Genomic DNA, 7,783 nt, shown 5'->3' with positions numbered 1-7,783 from the left:
TTTAGATTAGAAAAAATGACATTAAAGGTGTATTTTCCTAGAAATGAAAAACGAAACAATCTTAATACAATTTTTTTTTTTGATCTTCCTCATGCATCGAAAGCTGTCTGTCTTTCCCCCAGGCATGAGCTCCCAAGATCCACGCTGCTCTTTATCTCCCTCTAGCTGGGCAGGATGATCCCTTCCACCTCCGTTTCTCTTTTCTCAGTCACGCTGTATGGGTGCTAAAGGCCCTGATCCGACCAATGGACAGAAGTGTCCTTTAAGCCAGCAGCCCACTGTTTTAGCAAGAAGCAGCCCAAAGCTGACCCTCAGCAGAAATCGGAGTCAAATGTGGAGAGGAATGAAGGCTCCTAGGCTCAGGGAAAAGGACTCTTTCTGCTATTACATAAGCTTCTCCACTGTGCTCCCAGGGGATTGGAAGCACGTGGCATCTAAACGAATCAAGAGAACCTTGGTGGCTGGAGGGAGGAGTGACAAACAGGAATAGAGATCAGTGTGATGATGCACAGGACGGTTGCTGGGAATCCCAGCTCTTCATATGGCTGCCAGTCCTGCAGAGGACAGCACTGCAAGAACCGAGACCGTCATTCCAGACAGCTGGACCTGGGGTATCGCCAGGCCTTTCCCTAGGTCCCACATCAAGTGGCAGACCCCATTCAATGTGTGGTACATGAAAAGGAAGACAAGCACGAACTTCGCTGCATGGATCAGCGCCGGCCCCAAATACAGGGACTTCACTAGCATCAAATAAGACTCAAAGTTGCCAGGAAGCAGCAGTGCCCACAGGCCAGAAAGAGAGACCCCCTCCACTCAAGGCTATCCCAGAGCCGCGGTGGCAAACAGGCATTGCCGTGGGAAGAGACCACCTGTAAATAGTCAAGTGGGGAGAGACAGGACGGTTTGAGCTCGTGTTCTTATTCCAGAACTGTGCCATTTCTTCCTTAGCTGTGGTTCCCAAAGGAGCAGCATTTCTGATACGGAGCTGAGAACTAAGGTGGGCTCGGAGGCAATGGCGGCCGACGCGCCTCAGCAAGAGCGCAGCCATCTTGAGTTCCGGCCTGGACAGCCATTTTCCTCTTCTTATAGATCGTTTATGGCAGTCTTATTCTGTAGTTGCCTACAAATTTCTTTTCTTCCTGAGGCATTACTTTTCAATTACTTTTCAGTCGACTCTGTGATTTGATTCCCCAGGGATTTCCTGGTATAGTTGAGAGTTTTTTAGTAAAACTTTCTTTAAGGGGTTGGGGATTTAGCTCAGTGGTAGAGCGCTTGCCTAGGAAGCACAAGGCCCTGGGTTCGGTCCCCAGTTCCGAAAAAAAGAACAAAAAACAAACAAACAAACAAAAAAAAAAACCAAAACTTTCTTTAAAGCTGAATTTCCCACAGTGAAGACTGGCCTGTCCTGAGCTGCTGTCAGCTGTGTCTTTATTTTGTCCCTGAGTTCTTGCCCCTCAGCTGGGTTCGGTGCGCCCTCCCGACTGTCTTTCACAGGAATTTCCCACTCTCATGGTTGTAATATCCTACCAACCCAACACTCAGGGCAGACGTGACAAACCGTTAACGTCTGTCAGTTGATGTCTTTCCTGTCAACCTTCGGCACTTTCACCTCACTGCTGGAGAGTAAATGGTAAATATTTAAAACACGCACTGTGGTGAGTTTCGACAGATGTACAATTAAAGATGACAAGTTGAATTTTGGCTTACATTCATAGGTTCAGTCTGTGGTCAGCTACCCACACTGGTTGTTTGGGCCTCTGCCAATGAACTATCCCACAACCTAGGTGCAGAGCGAAGAAACTATTCACGTCATTAAGACTAGGTGGCAAAAGAGAGTAAGGAGAAAGATCAGGGTCCTGATTCTGATTCCTTCTTCCTGGGAACATGTCATATGACCAGAAGACACTGAGTACGCCCTACTTCTCCATGGTTCAAACACCTCGAAGTTTGACAAGGGGCTGGGGACACAAGGCCTTTACTATATGCTTTATCGGACACTTTTCCAGGCTGTCACATGCATAAACTCACAAAACTTTTGTTACGTTCAAGGTCTCTTCACACTCCCCTTTTGACCTTGGATAATTACTAATCTGTTTTTTTATTGCTGTGGATGAATTTGCTTTTCCCAGAGTTTTATGTGAATATATAAAGAAAGGGGTGTGTGGCTGCTTTCACTTAGTAGTTTCTCAAAATAAAGATAATTTTACATTAAAAATTATTGTTTATTCATTCCCTCTCCCTCCTCTCTGTCTCTCTCTGTCTCTCTCTCTCCCTTTCCCTCTCCCTCTCCATTTCCCTCCCCCTCTCCCTCTCTCTCTGTGTGAGGCTGGCTATGTCGGTGTGTCTTGTGTATGTGTCCCACAGCATTAGTGAGGAGAACAGAAGACAACTGTGGGAGTCCATTGTCTCTCTCTATCATGTGAGTCCTGGGAATTAAACTCCGGCCATCAGGGTTGGCAGCAGGTACCTTTAACCACTTAGCCAGTCAGCCCCAAATAGGGACAATTTTAAGCACACTGGAATTGCCAACCAGCAAGCATATAGTCTATGATTCATAAATGGAGGAGTAGGGAGTCTGCAGAAGGCAGGTGTTATTTAGCAGAGGTTTCCAAATGGAATCTCTATTTTTCCTCCTTTTGTTTCCCAGTGAGTCTGCCGATGTGGTGTCCATGTTTCCCAGAATACTCCCTTGTGGGATCCATTTTGTTCATTTGTGTGACCTTCTGATGTTCCTTCAAGGACAGCATATGCATGTCCATTTATAGGCAGGTACACATGAGACATAGTCAGGGGCCATCTTCCAGGATGCCATCCACCTCTTCTGAGACAGGATCTCTCATTGGCTTGGAGGTCATCAATTATATGAGATAGGCTGGAGTGAGCCCCAGGGATCTTCCTTCACTTCCCCAGCCCTGGGATTGCGAGCTCACAGTGCCCTTCCCGGCATTTTTACATGGGCTCTGAGGATCAAACTCAGTTCCCCATGCCCTTCAAGACAAGCATATTCCCAGCCACATGGCAACCTTTCGGATAACTAAGCACCTATTTAAAGCAAAGGCGTCACTTTGAATTCATTAAAACAACTGGCCCAGTGAGCTGTCTCAGACACTCATCTGAAGCTGGCTTCAAAAGCAGGTAGTGGTACGGGTCCAGCGAGATAGGCTATAAGATGTACAAGAATGCCCAGGAATGGAGTCTATTGGAAGACTGGAAGAAAACAGCATCCCAGGAGACGTAGGGCAACAATAGAATTATAGAAAGGTCAGACACTGGGATAAAGATCCAAAGAGGACGGTGGTGTGTGTGTGTGTGTGTGTGTGTGTGTGTGTGTGTGTGTCCATGCAATGGAGGGATGGCTCCCGTTAAGAGTCCTAGCTTCTTCTAGAGGGTCTGGGTTTGATTCCCAGCACTCACATGGTGGCTGGCTCCTAGAACTACCTGGCACTCTAGTCTTAGGGGATCTGATGTTCTCTTCTGGCTCCTAGTGCATCAGGCATGAACATTATACACAGACACATATGCAGGCACAGCACTCATATACATAAAAAAATGTAGAAGTCATTTAAAAAAGAATGTCCTTGTTGAGAGCAATCCCTGGTCTATCTTCTTTTTGTTTATTTTACAAATACATTTTAAGTACATTTTTTAGATTTATTAATTTATTTTATGTATGCACATCAGAAGAGGGCATCGGATCCCATCACAGATGGTTGTGAGCCACCGTGTGGTTGCTGGGAACTGAACTCAGGACCTCTGGAAGAGCAGCCAGTGTGCTCTTAACCACTGAGCCATCTCTCCAGGCCTACAAATACATTTTATTTATCCTGTGTGTGCACACACAACAGTGCATATGTCGGAGTCAGAGGACAGCATGAACTGTCAGTCCTTTCCGCTATGTGTGTCCAAGGGATTGAACTTAGGTCGTCAGGTTTGGTGGCAAGTCCCAAGATAAAAGGATTCTTCCTCCCCAAATGCAGTCCATACCATTATTGCCTGTGGTTGTTTGTCTCTTGCTGTCTGGGCTGGGTGACCCAATATCAGACCCAGCAATGGTGCTATGAGACCGACCATGTGCCTGGATATCAAACCAGATGGTCTACAAAGAAAGTTTTAAACACTACCTGTTATACTCTAAGGAGTTTTTAGGCATGTAAATCTTAGTTACAGCAAGCTGTATTATAAAGGAAATATTTTCACAGAGATAACTCGTTTAATCTGTAGCCAATATAGGTCATTAGAGCATACGGCTCAGACTTGGGGCCCATAAGTGGAGGATGTTATGGTGAGATTGGACTGGAGCCAGGGGAGACGAAGTGAATGGTGAAAGGTTTTGAAAAACAGCCCTTCAGGGAAAAGTCTCCATTAGCTCAGAGGAGAGAGATGTGCATAGACTGAATATCAGTCTTCACACTATCGAGGGATGCTACATTATTGACACCGAGTCTCTCTTCCGTGTCCACAGAGGGCCGTATCGGAGGCATGAGTTTAAAATGCAGAGGAAAGGATTTAGGCTGGTCATCTGCCAACCCAAAGGGCAGAGACCCCACTCCAAGTAACCAAGAGGCCATCTCACCAGGGAGCAGTTCATTCTCAACGCTCCTTTTGATCTCTCTGATTGCTCGCAGGTCTAGTTCATGCAGACCTGGCCATGTATTTTCAGATGCTTGCATTTCTTTATGTTTGTAAACGGATGAGCCTGACCCAACATGTGAAGTGTTTCTAGGCTTGTCACAAAGAGGGCAAAGTAAAGGCAGCTGTGAAGCTGACCCGAGTGTGGCCCATCCATGTAAGAGCAGTCTCAGCTTTCAGCCCCTCTATGACAATGCTGCTCAGAGGGGTCTGGAAATAGGGCAGCTGGCAAGATTGTCGTATCTCTCTGTGACACTTGCTATAACCGGGCAACACGTCTCAGGTGTTGGGGGGCAGGTCCTGATAGCCAGCATGTTTTTCAGGGTTGCGTGAACAACCCAGAAAAGAACAACCAAGACAGAGAGAAGAATCTAGTGGCTGGGATTAGTCGAAGGAACTGTGTGTTGCCTGGGAGGTGAGGGGGCAGGCAAGACGCCATCCGCAATTAATTTCAAGGCTGTCAGGTAGAGAAGAGATTAGAACGGAGATTAGAAAGGTGCTCAGCGGCTCCAGAGGGCAAGTGTGAAGGCAAGGACCACAGGCTGCAGGGACAGAAGGTCGAGTGAGAAGGAAGCAGTTAGCCATCTTTAAAGATGATCAAAGGGACTGTGCTGTCTGGTGACGTACAGAATATTTGTGCAGAGGTTGCATTTCGACAAAAACACCGGGGGAAGACTTTCTGAGCTTTTGTTTTTCATCTTGTTGATCAGATAATATTTTTTTGAGATAGTAATTTAGCCTAAAGCCCAAACTGGCCTTCTACTTCTATTCCTCATGCCTTAGCCTCTCCCAAATGCAGGGACCAGAGGCATTCACCCCCATACTTGGCTTAGGTATAACTTCAGGAAGAGTGATTGCTCAGGAAAGTACTCTTGGTGCCTCAGAGAGGCGCACCTTGCTGTCTAAGCCACTAGAGGGACCCAGGGCAGCAGCATTGCAGGGTCACCACCCTCTCGGGGAGCTTGAACGTTCCTATCCCTGCTTGGTCCCGACAGTTCTGTGGCTTGTAAATCTTGCTGGAATGAAAAGAGCCTATTAAATTCATCAGCGTCCTAGAGGCCTCTGCACATGATAGGCAGTCGCTGCTGTTCACCGTTTATTTAAACTTCCGCTTACACCTTTTATAGGGCTCTTCTAAAACGTTCGAGTACTTCTTAAATAATCAAAAAAAAAAATGAAGACATGAATTTAGCAAATATAAAATTTTCCAAACATTTAAGCACTACTTTATACACGACTTTACATGTGTGCATATATATGTATATATATATATATGTGTGTGTGTGTGTGTGTGTGTGTATGCTCAAATGCTATAAATGCCCTAAAGGCAGAAAGGCACAAGCGAACCGTGAGAACAGCACACACGTGAAGCAAGTGGTAGGTGTGGCTGTGCAGTTGAGATAAATCCAGAGTAAAATATTGAAGGTGCCACCTGGCTTCTTCTCGGTGCTCACAGTAAAATGCTGGAGGGCGGGAGGGGCGGGGAGAGGCTGACATACACCAGAACTTGATGACTTTGAAAATCCTCAGGTGAAAAGACGTAAAATTAGGAACTTATGCTGGAGAGACGGCTCCATGGCTCCGAGTATGCTCTCACAGAGGATGAGAGTTGGGTCCCAATAACTGCTTCCACTTGGCTCACAACATCCTCTATACCAGCCCCAGGGATCTGACCTCCTCTGGGGCCCCTGTGGGTACTTAACTCATACCCACAAATCTACACACAGTTAAAATTAACAATAAAGCAGGCCTGGTGGTGTACACGTTTACTCCCAGCCCTCTGTGGGCAGAAGCGAGAGGAGCTCTGTGTTCTGTGCCCAGTCTGGTCTACATAATAAATTCCAGGACAGCCAGCGCTAGGTAGAGAGAGAGAGAGAGACCCTGTCCCAAAACAACCAAATAAAATAAATAAAAATAAAAACTTTTATAAAAGAAATTGCATTGGAGCATTTAATTCATATAAATTCTGGAGTAGAAAAAAAAAACCAATGGAGATTGTGCAGACTTTTTTTTAAAAAGTGCAGGGAGATTAGGCATATGCAAGACTCCAGGGATGGAGCTCACAGATCCTGTCTAGTGATGATGTTATTTGGAAGCTTAATGGAGCTGGCTTCACCCTCTCAGCAGAAATCCAGGTAAATAAAGGCTCAACTCAAAAAGAGCAGTGGCCTCAGCTTTTATGTGAAGGGAAATTTATGGGAAACCCACAAGGTATTTGAGGAAATAATTTCTGCAAACATCATCAAACTGAAATGGATGGAATGGGCACAAAATGATAAGGTAGTTCTAAAAAAAAAAAAAAAAATACCAGCAGGAAGCAGGAAGCAGGAAGCAGGTTCCTTAAAAAAGGTCCAGGGCCTGGAGAGATGGCTCAGTGGTTAAGAGCACTGACTGCTCTTCTAGAGGTCCTGAGTTCAATTCCCAGAAACCACATGGTGGCTCACAACTATGTTTTTTTTTTCTTTTCTTTTTTTCCGGAGCTGGGGACCGAACCCAGGGCCTTGCGCTTGCTAGGCAAGCGCTCTACCACTGAGCTAAATCCCCAACCCACTCACAACCATCTGTAATGGAATCTGGTGTCCTCTTCTGGTGTGTCTGAAGACAACTACAATATACTCATATATTAAATAGTTATTTGTTTAAATGTTCTAAAAGAGGAATCTAGAGGGTGTAACCAACCTAGCCTGGGGGGGGGGTTACGCTCTGAAATTATTACATCCTTATAGCCCACCATGGAATTCTGGGAGAAGCCTTTATGTGGCAGGCTTTAAGTCTGGCAAGTTTTTAAATCTATTTTTATTGCTAAACAAGGTCTTAGAGTATAGCCCAGGCTGGCCTAGAACCTACAGTCCTGCCTTGCCCTTCTGCAGGTAGCATCACTACCATGGTGGCTAATAACTCTTTTCACTGTCCTTTTAAAATGGGCATTTTAACATCCGTTTGACTAGAACTGCTTCTCCATGGAACTGGGCATCACATGACTTATCTTTAGTTTTGTTAGACTGAGGAAGAACACCCAAGGGGCCTTTTCCACAGCTGGACCTGGTTTGGATGATGCTGTTGTGAACTCAGCTGAGCAGGCTGTGGTATGGCGTGAGACTCTTGAATTCCTCAGGAGAGGGACTATTCTCTGCATGCAGGAGTGACACAGATC

General features: G+C 45.8%; 1 pseudogene; it reads right to left on the bottom strand.

The window, feature by feature from the left end:
- Nucleotides 1-1,581, bottom strand: Sdhc-ps1 (succinate dehydrogenase complex subunit C, pseudogene 1; annotated as a pseudogene).
- Between the last annotated feature and the right edge of the window lie 6,202 nt (nt 1,582-7,783).

This window comes from Rattus norvegicus, chromosome 2, assembly GCF_036323735.1.
Source record: "Rattus norvegicus strain BN/NHsdMcwi chromosome 2, GRCr8, whole genome shotgun sequence".
NCBI lineage: Eukaryota > Metazoa > Chordata > Mammalia > Rodentia > Muridae > Rattus > Rattus norvegicus.
Note: the sequence above shows the minus strand (reverse complement) of the source record. Positions and strands in the feature narration are given on the sequence as shown.